Raw genomic sequence first — 17,811 nt, forward strand, 5'->3', positions numbered from 1 at the left:
AAGGGTACGCAGACCCGACCACTTGGGCGCGAGGGAAGACTGACGGCTTTTGCACGCCAGGTTTCCTCTGCCCGTAAGCGGGGGGAACGAGGGTGAGCACACCCTGATATTGCCCCATAGTCAAAAATAGAATAAAATCACAAAGAAAAGGAAATAAATAAAAAACATGAGCTGGCCTAGGGCTCAGGCCAGACGTGTCAGCCTCCCTGCTGACACTAGAAAGAACTGAGCTAGTTCCCGCCTAGCTGGGGTTATATGCTGTGGGAGGAACAGCTAACTTTTTTTTAAACCTAGTGTCAAGCCTCCCCTGGAGACAACATATAACCCACTGTCTGTGTCCCCCAATGAAAAGGCGAGAAAGGAAAGAGTTTAGAAGTCTTAGAAATATTTTACTTTTCCTGTTAATCTCTATTCCTACACTTACAACTTTCTGTGTATGCTACAAACCTGAAATAAAAATAAAAGTGGGAACATGATGCAAGACTAAAGACGAGAACAATCATTGTATTAATCAAATTAATGAGTAAACTTTGTTTTCATTTCATAGGTCAACTGTACATGTGATAAGACACTTTATCTGTCTGGTGTTTTGGCATATATGACAGAACATCCTCAGTCTATTTAAAGGGGGTGTCCAGTCTAATGTGAAAAGTCTGCAGTCACTCTTTGTGTCACTCTATGTGACTGCAGACTTATGAATGAATCCTCCCAGCACACACACAGTGCACTGCGAGTATTCACCGGTTTCTGAGCAAGGAATGTCAGTCACGTGACTGCAATTGTGAGATATGCATGTTCCTGGCCAGAACCCAAGTAGCGGGCATGGCCTTGCGCAATTCAACTGTATGTGTGTCGCCCCAGCGATGTCGCTCCAGCTTCAGGGACGCCACAGGACCGTCTTCTGAATATTTGGCAACAGGTAAGTTAGTTTTTATTATCGTGACGCCACTCACGGTTTGCGGTCAGGGATTTGGGTGACCGCAACTGCAGTTTTAATGACCGTCTGGGGCTGATGGAGTCTGCGGTCGGATGGTGTGGCGTACCGTGATTGAGGCTGCCCCAGGGGCTCAGGTGGGTAGAACAACAGGTCCCAGAATAACTCAGGCAGAGTCCAAAAGTCTTTCAACTGCTTTTTACTAACTTTTAGATGTTTCTGTGAGCTGACCCAGGCGATGCTTTAATAAACCAGGTGAAACCAGGTATCCTTTGGGCAGTCTGAGGGTAACAGGTAGCTCGCCGTGCTAGCACTTGTTTTCGGATAACCCCAGACCTGAAGTACCGTGGGGTCTATCCAGGGAGTCGCAACTGCCTTTTCTCCCCTGTGTTCGGCCCGTTTGCCGGCAGCGTGGACCAAAGAAAATGGCTTCAGGCTCTGTCTCCTTTATGGTTCCCTGCGTTGCTGCTGAGGCTCGGACCTGTGAGGTTGGTGAGGTACTTGTAGTTCCCCTCACCGTCAGGTTTAGCAGATAGTTTAACTAGAGTCTGCTCTAGGGTCCTGTAACTCCGTGCGTGCCTAGTCACCAGGAGTCCCCGTACTCGACCGACTGACTCCCTCAGCGTCTTTCTGACTGACTGGTAACCGTTCTCCCCCGCTAATTGCTACTACACGTGCAGGGTCTGACTAGTGTAAGCACGCGTCTGCGTCTCCTAGCAATCGCCGCTCACCACTACCAGACTGGTTCGCTCCACTCCTTTCCTTTCTGCCTTTGCATCTTAGCTCCCAGGCCCTCCACTACACCCCTTGATGAGATGTGGAGGCAAGCCCCCTCTGGAGTCTACCCAAGGGTCCCCTCTCAAGGTGTGGGAGACCTGTTTGCTATGTGTCTGTGCGTACACTCCCTATTCCAGCCTTCAGGATTGCCTGGAAGTTCTGTCCCAGCATGGGTGCAGTACTCAGTGGTGCCTGACCAGGTCAGGGGCGCCACATTTGGAGTGGGCGCGTCCGACTAGTAGGCACAGACGTCTAGTGGCCGCGATCTTGGTCAATATAATTGTAAGATGTGGGCGTCTCATTCTAGTAGACGTGACCATCTAGTGGGTGACTTGCTCAATACACTTATATTGTGTGAGGCCGCACTCACTAGTTGGATTTTGGCCGGGAACATGCATATTGCACAATTGCGATTATGTGACTGCTGTTCCCGGCTCAGAAACCGTTGAATACTCACAGTGCACGCGCTGAGAGGATTCATAAGTCTGCAGTCACACAGTGACACAGAGTGATTGCAGACTTATTTCTTTAGACTGGACAATTCCTTTAAGAAGACTGAGGATGCTAGGTCACATATGCAGAGCCTTTTAACTTTGAACATACAAATTGAAAAAGTCCTATGGCTATGTAAAGCGGACGTGATAAATGTTGTTTTTCACTGTTTTATGTGGTATGACTATGTTTTGAAGGCATAAAATTTGAAAATTGAAAAATATTTATAATTTTATATATTTTCTCTCCAGTGTGTTTTATTTTAAATTACACCGCTGGAGTGGTGCTTTAAATCACATTCCACCTAACCCCCGTCTGATATTAACCTTCTGGAGGATTCATCTTCTATCATCGCCGCTCCGACCGGTCTCCGTCGATTTGTGACCTGCTGGTAGCTCCAGTGTTTCATGGAGTGCGCCGGAGGTCACAAATCAATACAACTCTATGTGAGCCTTGTTCTGGCTCTCAGTTACATTGAGAGTTTCTGACATAAGTTATGACTTCTGGGCTAGTCAGAAGGTACAGTCACAAGGTGGCGCAGTGTAACAGGAGTGGCGCCAAAAAAGCATGAAAATACCGGAGGGTGATTATAAGACAGTGGGGGCTAGATGGCTTATATTTAAAGAGCACTCCTGTGCTGAAAAAAAACCAAACCCCGCTGGAGTGGTGCTTTAAGTAAATGCATATCATATAGAGCTAAATTTACCAATAACAAAGTTCAATGTGTCATAAACAAAAAGGAAAAAAAACATTTTCAGAATCACTGACATATGTGAATGCATTCCAGGGGTACTACCACGAAAAAATGAGACATCAGATGCAGAAGGTGAAAACAAGCTTTGGCAGCATGGGGTTACAAACATACACAATACATAGGGCCCGTGTCACAGCAGGGGATAGAGGCTATACCACCAGTATAGGACAACACACAGGAAGGGGGAAGGAAAGCTTTATAGCTAGGGAAAGGGGGAAGTGGTGACCCTGACAACAACCTGCAGCTGCTCCCTGGGGTCCCCTTTACCACCCTAGATAGGATCGGCGCATAGGTCAAGAACCTAGGTATCCCTAGGGCCGGGCCCTAAATGGGAAATGGATGGGATGAGCTCTTTGTCAACCCCACTAAAACACTAAAGAAAGACACAAGGGAACAACAAAGGGGAAATATGACTGCAATCACCAGAAGCATTGTACATAGCAAAAGACAAACACTTATCTGACTTGCAGCAACCACAGAAGTCTCAAAAGCACCAGAAGACGACCTCTCCAGAACTCAGCAAGGAACAAACTATAAACTACACCCAAACCACCCCAGGGTGAGGTTCATAAAGAAAGTAAGAAGGTTCATAAAGGAAGTAAGAAGCTGGCAACTGAGAGGGAAAACAGTTTCCCAGGGTCATAGAGTCCGCACCTACAGAAACATGGCACTGTCAGATAACACGTGCTGCCAATCTCTGGGATTTTTTAACACTCGCTGCCACTTGATTGCCAGCCGGCCGTGACACCTCCATGACACATCCGTGGAAGCCAAATAAGATTGCCATTCTTTATGATTGTCTTGCTGAGGGAGCGTGGTGGAGTCAGACAGTCCTGATTCATGAATAGGTTCATACCAGAAATCGCAAATGAACGCCATAGTTTGTCATAAATGTAATCACAGAATTCTGGAGCAAAAGCTTTGATGAATTTGGTCCTAACCCTTTCAAAATCTTTGATGTTTCACACGTCATGGTCCAAAGGGGTTTCCCGACCTATGATGTATGGGTATGTCATGCCAACCATGCGGGGAACAATAGCCAAGTCCACACGATCACAGCCGGGAGCTAGTTCATCATACTTGACAGCCTGCTCCGCAATGTGTGTGCAGAGCAATCTGTTAGGGTAGAGTCAAACTGATGTATGACTCGCATGAGTGCAATGCAAAAAAATGTCGCATTGCACCAGTCTACATTTAAGACAATGGTGCAGCTCACATCTGCGAGTTTTTCCACAGCCCTAATTGAACTAAGGAAAAAAAAAAAAATCACAGCATGCTGTGATTATTTGCAAATATCAGATCAATCGCCCCCATACAAGTCTATGATACCGGTATAACCACAGGCTGACAATGGAGGAGAGATCACGGTCTTCCTCTCCTCTGCAGCTGTGATTCGATCGCAAGATCAGATCACAGATATATGACACTCGGCTCACGCTCACAGCAGAGCCTGAGGCGAGGGTCATTAGCATATCGCATCCGATGCTCTCACATCAGATGTCATACACTACTGTGACTCCAGCCTTAATCAAAGTGAAGGTGCAGGAGAGAGATAACATGGGCACAATGGAAGTTGGCTCTGATTTACAGCTGAGCTTTTGTCGCATGTGCTGGGATCTGAGCTAGCTTCGATCCCAGTAGATTAACTCTGTAGATGCTGTGATCAACAGCGACCAAGCCATCTGACAAATAATGACATTTTTGTGTTCTCACCGTAAAATGTCTTTCTTGGAGCCTTTCATTGGGGGACATAGACAGTGGGTAGTATGGTGTCTCCAGAGGAGGCGTGACACTACATTGAAAAAGTGTTAGCTACTCCTCCCACAGCATATACCCTAGCTAAGCTAGGCAGGAAACTAGCTCAGTTTGGTGTAAAAGCAGTAGGAGATGAACAACGAAAACACAAGGGAGGGAGCTGTCCCCCCCCCAATGAAAGGCTCCAAGAAAGACATCTTACGGTGAGTACACAAAAATGTCCTTTCCTTTCTTGCCTTTTCATTGGGGGACACAGACAGTGGGACGTCCCAAAGCAGTCCCTGGGTGGGAACTGAACTATTAACAGTGTATAACATCAGACTAAAGGGGGCTTTACACGGTAGCGATATCGCTAGCAATTTGTAGCGATAGCGAGCGTGTAAGTACCCGCCCCCGTCGTGCATGCGATTGTTTGGGATCGCTGCCGTAGCGAACATTATCGCTACGGCAGCGTCACACATACTTACCTGGTCGGCGTCGTCGCTGTGACTGCCGAACAATCCCTCCTTCAAGGGGAAGGGACGTTCGGCATCACAGCGATGGCACTAAGCGGCCGGCCAATCAAAGCGGAGGGGCGGAGATGAGAAGGATGTAACATCCCGCCCACCTCCTTCCTTCCGCATTGGGGCCGGTGGCAGGTAACGAGACGTTCCTCGCTCCTGCGGTGTCACACACAGCGATGTGTGCTGCCGCATGAGCGATGAACCACCTGGATAAACAACCCTTACCGATTTTTGAGTTTGGGACGACCTCTCCATGGTGAACGATTTTCACCATTTTTGGTCAGTGTCACACGCTGCGATATCGTTAATGACGCCGGATGTGTGTCACTAACAACTTGACCCCGACGACAAACCATTAACGATATCGTAGCGTGTAAAGCCCCCTTAAGAGCTGACTAACAACTGCAACTGCAGTGAACACATATCAAAAAACCGAGCAGTGGCCACTTATAAATGGGCCACTGCTGCCTGAAGGACTTGTCTTCTAAGAGCAGCATCCGCGGAGGCATGCGTATGCACTCTGTAGAATTTTGTGAACGTGTGCACACTGGACCAGGTAGCGGCCTTGCAAAGTTGGGCTGCCGAAGCCTGATGGCGGATAGCACAGGAAGCACCCACTGCTCGCGTAGTGGGCCCGCACAGATTGAGGGGGAACGGCACCTCGTGCTTTGTATGCATCACAGATGGCAGTCCTGATCCATCGAGAAATCGTGGATTTAGAAGCCTGGCTGCCCTTTTTGTGTCCTTCTGAGAGGACGAAGAAGGCATCGGACTTGCACAACGGCGCTGTTCTGGAGATGTAGATCCGCAGAGCCCTAACAAGATCTAGAGTGTGAAGGGCTTTTTCAAAAGGAGTGGACCGGGGCCGGACAGAATGACGGCAACACAATGTCCTCGTTTAAGTGGAAAGAAGATACGTCCTTCGGAAGAAAGGCGGGGGAAGGCCGAAGGACCACCTTATCGTGATGGAATATCAGGTAAGGTGAGCGACAGGAAAGGGCTGCCAGTTCGGACACTCGTCTGATAGAGGTAATGGCGACTAAAAAGGCAACCTTCCAAGAGAGACTTTTGAAGAGAGATTTCTCTTAAAAGGTTCGAAAGGAGGAAGCTGAAGAGCTCCGAGAACCAGATTCAGATCCCAGGGATCTAAGGGGTGGCGATAAGGAGGGACCAAATGCGCTACCCCTTGAAGAAAGGTACGGACCTGAGGGCGAGAAGCCAGCTGCTTCTGGAAAAAAATTGACAAGGCAGAAACTTGACCTTTAAGGGTACTGAGGGCTAGTCCAGAGTCCAGACCGTCTTGCAGAAAGGCAAGCACATCAGGGATTGAAAAAACAAGGGGCGACCGGTGATGACGTTTGCACCAGGAAAGATAGGTCTTCCATTTCCTGTGATAGATACTGGCGGAGGAGGGCTTCTGAGCATTAAGCATGGTATGAACTACCTTAGAAGACAGACCTGACTTGGCTAGAATCAGGGATTCAAGCGCAACGCCGTCAAATGCAGCTGTGCTGTATTCTGGTGGAATATTGGACCTTGCGACAGAAGATCCGGGCGGTCGGGGAGACGCCAGGGAGTGTCGCTGAGAAGTTGGAAAAGCTCTGGGTACCAGGCTCTCCTGGGCCAGTCCGGGGCCACGAGGATCACGGGAATTCCCTCCGCCTTGATTTTCTTGATTACTCTCGGAATGAGAGGAATCGGAGGTAAGATGTAGGGCAGGCGAAACTGCGACCACGGGAAGACTAGAACGTCGGAGCCGAGCGCTAGCGGGTCTCTCGACCGGGATATGAAGGAATGTACCTTGGTGTTCATCCGAGACGCCATGAGGTCCACATCTGGGAGTCCCCAACGAAGAGTGATCTGATGGAACACTTCGTCGTGGAGGGACCATTCCCCTGCTGCTAGACCCTGTCTGCTGAGAAAGTCTGCGGCCCAGTTGTCTACTCCCGGAATATGGACCGCTGAAATAATGGGAATGTGCATCTCTGCCCAAAGAAGAATCCTGGATACTTCTTTCATCGCTGCCCTGCTGCGAGTTCCTCCCTGACAGTTGATGTAAGCCACAGCCGTGGCATTGTCTGACTGGATCCGAACAGGGAGACCCAATAGCAAGGGCTGAAAGTTCTGAAGGGCCAAAAATATGGCTCTGATCTCTAGAACGTTGATGTGAAGGGAGCGTTCGGAGAGAGACCAGCGTCCGTGAACAGTGTGGTGGAGAAACACCGCTCCCCAGCTTATGAGGCTGGCATCTGTCGTGACTACTTGCCAGTGGACAGGACGGAAGGACTTCCCTTGAGATAGGGATGAGACTTGAGTCCACCAGACGAGGGAGTGGAGCGCAGTCCAAGACTGACCGGTCTAGAGAAGCTGGATTCTTGTCCCAGAAGGATAAAAGATCCAGTTGTAGAGGGCGCAGATGGAATTGGGCAAAGGACACTGCTTCCATGACTGCCACCATCTTGCCTAACACTCTCATCCCATTCTGAAGGGATGTGTGACGACCAGAACGCCTCTGGGGTGCAAAATGGACATGACGGCCGCCATGACCTTTGTGAAGACCCGAGGCGCAGTGGCCAGTCCAAAGGGGAGGGCCCTGAATTGGTAATGACGGTGTCCTACGGCAAAACGAAGGAACCGTTGATGGGATACACATATGGGAATGTGTAAATAAGCATCTTGAACATCTATGTAGGCTAGGAATTCTTCCGGTTCCATGGCGGCTAGTACTGCTCTCAATGACTCCATTCGGAAGGTCCGAATGCGTACGGATCTGTTCAGTCTTTTGAGATCCAGGAGAGGGCGAACAGAGCCATCTTTTTTGGGCATGACAAAAAGGTTTGAATAGAAATCTTTGCCGCGCTGTTCCAGGGGCACTGGAATGATAACGTTTGCTTTTTGTAACGAGGCTATGGCCTAAAATAAGGCCTGGCTTTGTGTTTCGGACTTTGGGAGACGAGAACGCAGAAACCTGCTGGCCGGCAGGGAACGGAAATCAATCTTGTAACCTGAGGTGACGATGTCTCGAACCCAAGCATCGTGAGTGTGGTCTAGCCAGATATCCCGAAAAAGCAGAAGCCGCCCTCCCACAGGAGTCGGATCTGAGGGATACCTGGCGTCATGCTGAGGGGGCCTGTGCAGGGCGAGGTCCCTTATGTTTAGGTTGTTTGTAGTGGGAACGCCAAGAAGAGCCCCTTGAGGGGCCGGATCCACGATCTGAGCGTTGGGACGATCCTTGTACTGAAGGTTTTTGGGAGACAGGCCGAAAGGACTGCCTGCGCCAAGAAGATTTTTTAAAATTCCTGGATACACGCCGCTTTTGTGGTAGAATGGTACTTTTTCCACCCGTCGTCTCAGATATGAGTTTGTCCAGGGATTCTCCAAACAGGCGAAGACTATGGAAGGGGAGTGTGGACAGGGATTTCTTGGAGGCACTTTCCGCGTTCCATATCTTTAGCCACAGGACTCTGTGGGCAAAAACAGCATTGGCTGCCGTTAGGGCTAAGAAACTAGCTGTATCTAGGGAGCCGTGAAGAAAATAATTAGAGGCTAGGGAGATCAAATCAAGGATCTCAAAAGCCTCCGGAGCGAATTACAAGAGCGAAGCATCCTGCGTAGGTTCTTACTCCACACAACCATAGCTCTCGCGACCCATGTCAAGGCAAACGGGGCGAAGAGAGGAGCCTGAAGCCTGGAAAATAGACTTGACCGCCGCATCAACTGCGCGGTCGGACGAGTCCTTGAGAGACGCGCTGTCTGAAACGGACATAACCCTGTGTTTAGCCAGCCTGGATACTGGCGGGTCCACAACGGGGGGTACTGACCAGGTCTTAACCATTTCAGATGGAAAAGGATAAGCAAATGAAGTGAAAGGTTTTTATTAAACCTTCTATCAGGGTTGTTGTGAATATTAGTTATGTCTTGGCTGCTGGGAGGCTCCCTCTGGTGGCCAGGAAGGGTTTGGACAGAGACCAGGTGGGTTGTGCAGTGGGTGTTTCCTTTCCTAACTCTCTGCTTATTTAAGTCCTGGTCTGATTGCAGGCTGTTGCCGGATGTCAGTTGTTCTTTGTATCTCCAGCCTGCTTAATCCTGCTTTACATCACATCCACTCCAGATAAGTTCTTGCTCTTTATTTATTGCCTGGTTCTTTTGCTTATCTGGGTTTGTCATTTGTTGTGGTTGGTTTCAGTTTATTTCCTTCCAGGGATTTTTCCCCTCAGTGGATTGTTGAGGAACTCCCTGCAGTTCTGTGTGGAGTATAGCTCCTTTGGGTCCATGTGTTTATGGCTTGTTGAATTTGTTATAATTCTTGTTTTCTGTTCATTGGTATGACAAGGGCACCTGGTATAGGACGGAGTTCAGATCGAGCGATCTGAGGGCCTTTTTGTACTATCAGGAAGTTGGTATTTTGCAGGGTTTTTCTCTGGCTACCATCAGTCCCTTTCCTGTCCTTTCCTATTTTAGTCAGCGGGGGCCTCACCTTTTGCTAATCCTGTCATCTACCTGTGTATTGTGTTTTTCCTATATCACCTCAGTCTTTGTATGTGGGGGGCTTGCTATTCTTGTCTATTTTCTGAGGCAGAGAGTTATTCATCTTTCCTACCTTTAGGATAGTTAGTTCTCCGGCTGGGTTCGCGGTGCACAGGATGTTAGTTCACCCCTCGGCTACTTCTAGTTGTGTTGGTTAGTAAGGGGATGGCGGCCAGATTAGTTGCCAAGGCTCTTGTCACCTTTTTGCCAATGATTTGTGGTGATCTTCCATGGTTCCGGATCATAACACAGGGTGATGCCACCGTTTAGACACGATTTGACGAAAAACCGGATCCTGGGCAAAGGACTTAGGAGGCTTCTTGGCCCGCTTGATTGCCGACTGAGAAGTCTGGTCCAGAGGCTGATCAGAAATAGCCAAACAGTGATTGACAACCGAAATTAGTGTGTCTTCTATATGCCTAGACTCGGAAGGGACATCTGAATCAGAGTCAGAGTCTTGGGAATCGTGACTACTGAAAGTCACAGAGCCCGGTTCAGACTGACCATCGTCCGAGTCGGAAGAGGCGTAGAGGTCACAATGGCGCCTCTTGGAAGCAGCCTTTTTACGTTCTGGGGAAGAAGGACCAGACGAAGCAAGTGGGCTCCTCTGAGGGAGCTGAGCCGGGGGAAGGCTGCCTGAGGTTTGGGATATCTGTGTGACAAGGTCATTATCCTTTTAGACATTAGAATAGCCCATGCAGGAAGAACGTCATCAGACGGGGGAGCTGCCTGGCCGGTGGCCGGGGCAGAATCCAAAACCTGCGCGGCCTCCTGGTCCGGCAACTGGGTCTGTTGTGACACGGTAGTAGGGGCATCGCAGCCCCGGCATAGTGGATAGCTTCGGCCATTAGAAAACAAGCGTCCACAGGTGGTACAAGCATAGTAAAGGTCCGTAGAGGACGCCTGGGAAGCTTTATCACCCTTGCGGTTACGCATGTCAGCAACAGAGTCTTACAGCCCTATATAGGGATATGTCGATGTTAGTATGAGTGAGGAACCACTAGCAGTATTATAAAGTGACTGCTATGCACAGCCGGTATATACCGATAGCAAAATGGCATATACTGTCAAACAGTCGGCACATACCTGCAGGCAGAGCCAGTATATACCGCTAGTAGCTAATATACACCGCTAGCCAGCAGGTGCACACCGCTAGAGAGACAGCGATATACCGCTGAGCGGTATATAGTGCTGCAGAAGTGCAGAGTCAAGGAGGCGATCTCACCAGAGTCTGCTCCCCACGTGGAAAATGGCATCCAGTGTTCCTGGCAGCATGGAGGAGAGAGAAGGCCCCCGAAGACTGATTAGTCTCAGGGCTGGGACTAAGCGTGACGGCGAATCGGAAAGGAGCTGCTCCTGAGTGAGGGAGCGGCTTCCAGAGCAGTGAGAGGGGGCGTTGCTAGAATGCAGGCCGAAGCCAGCTAAATTAATGATGCTCCCCGGGATCACGGCCTGCATCGGCCCACCGGTGCCTTTCCAGGCGGCGGTTTGGATGACAGATGACAGATGACTCGTCGTCTCCCTACCTGCTCCTGGCTCCATCTGAAGACGCGTCGGTAATGGATGCGGGGATCTCAGGGACGCATCTTCGGCTCAAGGCTGAAGCAGGTCCTCGGCTCTGCTTAGCCCTCTGGAGCTACCTTGGTGTGAGGTGCTTCCAGGGAGCCTGGAGGGGTACGCAGATCCGATCACAAAATAGGAACAAAATAAAAAATAAATAAAAAATAAGCTGGCCTGGGGCTCAGGCCAGACATGTCAGCCTCCCTGCTGACACTAGAAAACAACTGAGCTAGTTTCCTGCCTAGCTAGGGCATATGCTTTGGGAGGAGGAGCTAACACTTTTTCAATCTAGTGTCACGCCTCCCCTGGAGACACCATACTACCCACTGTCTGTGTCCCCCAATGAAAAGGCGAGAAAGGAAATGGTCTTTAGGCTATGTGCGCACTAGAAGAAGGGAATTTTGTTTACTTACCGTAAATTCCTTTTCTTCTAGCTCCAATTGGGAGACCCAGACAATTGGGTGTATAGCTACTGCCTCCGGAGGCCACACAAAGCATTACACTTAAAAGTGTAAGGCCCCTCCCCTTCTGCCTATACACCCCCCGTGGGATCACGGGTTCCTCAGTTTTAGTGCCAAAGCAAGAAGGAGGAAAGCCAATAACTGGTTTAAAAACAAATTCAATCCGAAGGAACATCGGAGAACCGAAACCATTCAACATGAACAACATGTGTACCCGAACAAACAAAAATCCCTAAGCAAACAGGGCGGGTGCTGGGTCTCCCAATTGGAGCTAGAAGAAAAGGAATTTACGGTAAGTAAACAAAATTCCCTTCTTTGTCGCTCCTAATTGGGAGACCCAGACAATTGGGACGTCCAAAAGCAGTCCCTGGGTGGGTATAATAACCCCTCGTGATAGGACCGTAAAAACAGCCCTACCCTACAGGTGGGCCGTCGCCGCCTGAAGGACTTGTCTACCTAGGCTGGCGTCCGCCGAAACGTAGGTATGCACTTGATAGTGTTTGGTAAAAGTGTGCAGACTCGACCAGGTAGCCGCCTGGCACACCTGCTGAGCCGTAGCCTGGTGTCGTAATGCCCAGGACGCACCCACGGCTCTGGTAGAATGGGCCTTCAGCCCTGAGGGAACCGGAAGCCCAGCAGAACGGTAGGCTTCAAGAATTGGTTCCTTGATCCACCGAGCTAGGGTGGATTTGGAAGCTTGCGACCCTTTGCGCTGACCAGCGACAAGGACAAAGAGTGCATCCGAGCGGCACAGGGACGCCGTGCGGGAAATGTAGATCCTGAGTGCTCTCACGAGATCCAACAAATGCAAATCCTTTTCAATTGATGAACTGGATGAGGGCACAAGGAAGGCAAGGAGATATCCTGATTAAGATGAAACGGGGATACCACCTTAGGGAGAAACTCCGGAATAGGGCGCAAAACCACCTTGTCCTGGTGAATCACCAGGAAGGGAGATTTGCATGACAGCGCTGCTAGCTCGGACACTCTCCGGAGAGACGTGACCGCTACTAGAAAGGCCACTTTCTGTGAAAGGCGAGAAAGGGAAACATCCCTCATAGGCTCGAAAGGCGGCTTCTGAAGAACAATTAGAACCCTGTTCCGATCCCAGGGCTCTAACGGCCGCTTGTAAGGAGTGACGATATGACAGACCCCTTGCAGGAACGTGCGTACCTGAGGAAGTCGTGCTGGGCGCTTCTGAAAAAATACAGATAGCGCTGAGACTTGCCCCTTGAGGGAGCTGAGCGACAAACCTTTTTCCAACCCGGATTGCATGAAGGAAAGACAAGTAGGCAAACTAAATAGCCAGGGAGAGACTCCCTGAGCAGAGCACCAAGACAAGAATATTTTCCACGTCCTGTGGTATATCTTGGCGCAGGTAGGTTCTCAGGCCTGTCTCATGGTGGCCATGACCTCTTGAGACAATCCTGAACCCGCTAGGATCCAGGACTCAATGGCCATACAGTCAGGTTCAGGGCCGCAGAATTCTGATGGAAAAAACGTCCCTTGAGACAGCAAGTCTGGTCGGTCTGGTAGTGCCCACAGTTGGCCTACCGCGAGGTGCCACAGATCCGGGTACCACGACCTCCTTGGCCAGTCTGGAGCGACGAGGATGGTGCGGCGGCAGTCGGACCTGATCTTGCGCAGCCCTCTGGGCAACAGAGCCAGAGGTGGAAACACATAAGGAAGCCGGAACTGCGACCAATCTTGAACTAAGGCATCTGCCGCCAGAGCTCGGTGATCGTGAGACCGTGCCATGAAAACTGGGACCTTGTTGTTGTGCCGGGACGCCATTAGGTCGACGTCCGGCATCTCCCAGCGGCGACAGATCTCTTAAAACACGTCCGTGTGAAGAGACCATTCCCCTGCGTCCATACCCTGGCGACTGAGGAAGTCTGCTTCCCAGTTGTCCACGCCTGGGATGTGAACTGCGGATATGGTGGAGGCCGTGGCTTCCACCCACGTCAGAATCCGCCTGACTTCCTGGAAGGCTTGCCGACTGCGAGTTCCTCCTTGGTGGTTGATGTATGCCACCGCTGTGGAGTTGTCCGACTGAATACGGATCTGCTTGCCTTCCAGCCACTGCTGGAAGGCTGGTAGGGCAAGATACACTGCTCTGATCTCCAGAACGTTGATCTGAAGAGTGGACTCTTGCTGAGTCCACATACCTTGAGCCCTGTGGTGGAGAAAGACTGCTCCCCACCCTGACAGACTCGCATCTGTCGTCACTACCGCTCAGGATGGAGGTAGGAAGGATTTCCCTTTCGACAATGAGGTGGGAAGCAGCCACCATCGAAGAGAATCCTTGGCCGTCTGAGAGAGAGAGACGTTGCTGTCGAGGGACGTCGACCTCCCGTCCCATTGGCGGAGAATGTCCCATTGTAGTGGACGCAGATGAAACTGCGCGAAAGGGACTGCCTCTATTGCTGCCACCACCTTCCCTAGGAAGTGCATGAGGCGTCTCAAGGGGTGTGACTGACCTTGAAGGAGAGATTGCACCCCTGTCTGCAATGGACGCTATTTGACAAGCGGAAGCTTCACTACCGCTGAGAGAGTATGAAACTCCATGCCAAGATATGTTATCGACTGGGTCGGGGTTAGATTCGACTTGGAAAGTTGATGATCCACCCGAAACCCTGGAGGGTCTCCAGCGCCACGTTCAGGCTGTGTTGGCATGCCTCTTGAGAAGGCGCCTTGACCAGCAGATCGTCTAAGTAAGGGATCACGGAGTGTCCCTGAGAGTGTAGGACTGCAACTACAGCTGCCATGACTTTGGTGAAGACCCGTGGGGCTGTCGCCAGACGAAAAGGCAGGGCTACGAACTGAAGGTGTTCGTCTCCTATAACGAAGCGTAGAAAACGCTGATGCTCTGGAGCAATCGGTACGTGGAGATAAGCATCCTTGATGTCTATCGATGCTAGGAAATCTCCTTGAGACATTGCGGCGATGACGGATCGGAGGGATTCCATCCGGAACCGTCAGGTTCTCACGTGGATGTTGAGAAGTTTTAGGTCCAGAACGGGACGGAAAGACCCGTCCTTTTTTGGTACCACAAACAAATTGGAGTAAAAACCGTGACCTTGCTCTTGAAGAGGAACAGGGATCACCACTCCTTCCGCCTTTAGCCGCCTGTAGGAGCGCATCGGCTCGGTCGGGAGGCGGAGACGTTCTGAAGAATCGAGTTGGAGGACGAGAACTGAACTCTATCCTGTACCCGTGAGACAGAATGTCTCGCACCCAACGGTCTCAGACCTGTGGCAGCCAAATGTCGCCAAAGCGGGAGAGCCTGCCACCAACCGAGGATGCGGAGGGAGGAGGCCGGAAGTCATGAGGAAGCCGCCTTGGTAGCGGGTCTTCCGGCTGTCTTTTTTGGGCGTGACTGAGCCCGCCAAGAATCTGAACTCCTCTGATCCCTTTGAGTCCTTTTGGACGAGGAGAATTGGGACCTGCCCGAACCTTGAAAGGACCGAAACCCCGACTGTCCCCTCCTCTGTTGGGGTTTGTTTTGTCTGGGCTGAGGTAAGGATGAATCCTGACCCTTGGACTGTTTAATGATTTCATCCAAGCGCTCGCCAAACAGCCGGTCACCCGAAAATGGCAAACTGGTTAAACATTTTTAGGAAGCAGAATCTGCTTTCCATTCCCTTAACCACAAGGCTCTGCGTAAAACCACGGAGTAGGCAGATGCCACTGCCGTACGGCTCGTAGAGTCCAGGACAGCATTAATCGCGTAAGACGCAAATGCAGACATTTGAGAGGTTAAGGGTGCCACCTGCGGAACAGATGTACGTGTGACCGTGTCAATCTGTGCAAGACCAGCTGAAATAGCTTGGAGTGCCCATACGGCTGCGAATGCAGGAGCAAACGACGCGCCGATAGCCTCATAGATGGATTTCAACCAGAGCTCCATCTGTCTGTCAGTGGCATCTTTTAGTGCAGCCCCATCCTCCATTGCAACTATGGATCTAGCCGCAAGCCTGGAGATAGGGGGATCCACCTTGGGACACTGGGTCCAGCTCTTGACCACGTCAGGTGGAAAGGGATAACGTGTATCCTTAAGCCGATTGGAGAAACACTTATCTGGATAAGCGTGGTGTTTCTGGACTGACTCTCTAAAGTCAGAATGGTCCAGAAAAGTACTTAATTTCCGCTTGGGAAATCTGAAATGGAATTTCTCCTGCTGTGAAGCTGACTCCTCCACTTGAGGAGCTGGGGGAGAAATATCCAACACTTTATTGATGGACGCGATAGATTGTTCACTATGGCGTCACCATCAGGAGTATCTAGATTGAGAGCGGTCTCAGGGTCAGAATCCTGATCAGCTATTTCCGTCTCATCACACAGAGAATCCTCCTGCTGAGAGCCTGACCAGTGAGATGATGTAGAGGGCCGCTCATAGCGAGCCCTCTTAGGCTGTCTGGGACTGTCGTCCGTGTCAGAGCCATCACCCTGGGATGCGTGGGACACCCCCGGAGCTGTTCCAACTGAGGGGGGCCAGGGAGCAATGAATCAACAGCGCCCATGTCTGAGTTACTGGTCTAGACTGCAAAGTTTCTAGAATCTGAGGCATAGTCACAGTTAATCTATCCGCAAAAATTGCAAACTCTGTCCCCGTCACCTGGACAGTATTCACAGGTGGATCTCTCTGGGACACCTCCAGCAGAGGCCCTGGCCGAGCAGGGAGCACAGGGACCGAACACTGCACACAATGGGGGTCAGTGGACCCTGCCTGTAGAACAGCCGCACAAGCGGTGCAAGCAGCATAGAAAGCCTGTGCCTTGGCACCCCTGTTTTTTGCGGACGACATGCTATATTCTCCTCCAGGAGGGTATATAGCCAAGAATCACCAGCGACTTAGTGCAATGTATAGCATGCATGCATAAAAATACAAATGAACACTTTCACTAGTGGGGTCAGCACCGGAGGGTGCCGCTTACCGCCCGCTAAGAGCGGGTGTGTAGTCGCCAGAATCCCGTGCCTGGGTGTCCCAGAACTTGTCTCCCCTTTCCAGCTCAGCCTGCACATCAGGAATGGCTGCCGGCGTTCTGTGAAGAGGGGCGGACCGTGGGCGTGCCTCAGACAAAGTGCGGGAAACTGGCTTCCCACTGTGCTCAATGTGAGGGCTGGAGTATGTAAAGCAGATTCCAGCCCTCGGCGCTGACTTTCTGTATAGCGTCCCGCCCTTCCCCTGACTGGCAGGCCTGGGGGCGGGAACGAAACGGAACTAGGCCGCAAAAGCCGGGGACTCTAGTAAAAAGCGCGGCCGACAAATCTGCACGGCCAGCGCGGAAGTCCCCGGCGCACCACAAGTCCCAGCCGCGTCACAGTAAAAACTGTCAGCAGGGGCCGGCGCGGCAGTTCCCCACACACTAACTCCCTTAGCAAGCTGTGGAAGTGTGGCACAAGCGCAGCAGCGCTATTGTCCCCGGCGCACTAACACACCCAGCAATGCTGCAGTGTGTGCGCGGTCTGTACGGGGACACAGAGTACCTTGGCGTAGCAGGGCCCTGTCCCTGACGAAACTCCGCTCCATATCCAGCAGATTCCCCAGGGGCTGTGGACGGAGCACGGTCTCTGTGCCTGGAGACCGGTAAATCCCACTTCACCCAGAGCCCAAAGGGGGATGGGGAAGGATGCAGCATGTGGGCTCCAGCCTCTGTACCCGCAATGGGTACCTCAACCTTAACAAACACCGCCGACACAAAGTGGGGTGAGAAGGGAGCATGCTGGGGGCCCAAGTATGGGCTCTCTTTTCTTCCAACCGACATAGTCAGCAGCTGCTGCTGACTAAAACAGTGGAGCTATGCGTGGATGTCTGACCTCCTTCGCACAAAGCTTGAAAACTGAGGAACCCGTGATCCCACGGGGGGTGTATAGGCAGAAGGGGAGGGGCCTTACACTTTTAAGTGTAATGCTTTGTGTGGCCTCCGGAGGCAGTAGCTATACACCCAATTGTCTGGGTCTCCCAATTAGGAGCGACAAAGAAAAATGATTTTTCTTAAATTTCTTGAGTGAAGGATTAGCGCACCTGCGTTAAAAAAACGCCCC

General features: G+C 51.0%; 1 protein-coding gene across 8 annotated transcripts in view; it reads right to left on the reverse strand.

The window, feature by feature from the left end:
* The window catches only part of LOC142289835 (uncharacterized), a 232,811-nt gene that overhangs the window by 143,002 nt on the left and 71,998 nt on the right, over nucleotides 1-17,811 (reverse strand). The gene's annotated exons all lie outside the window — the stretch shown is intronic.

Source organism: Anomaloglossus baeobatrachus, chromosome 2, assembly GCF_048569485.1.
Source record: "Anomaloglossus baeobatrachus isolate aAnoBae1 chromosome 2, aAnoBae1.hap1, whole genome shotgun sequence".
In the NCBI taxonomy this organism is placed as follows: Eukaryota; Metazoa; Chordata; class Amphibia; order Anura; family Aromobatidae; genus Anomaloglossus; species Anomaloglossus baeobatrachus.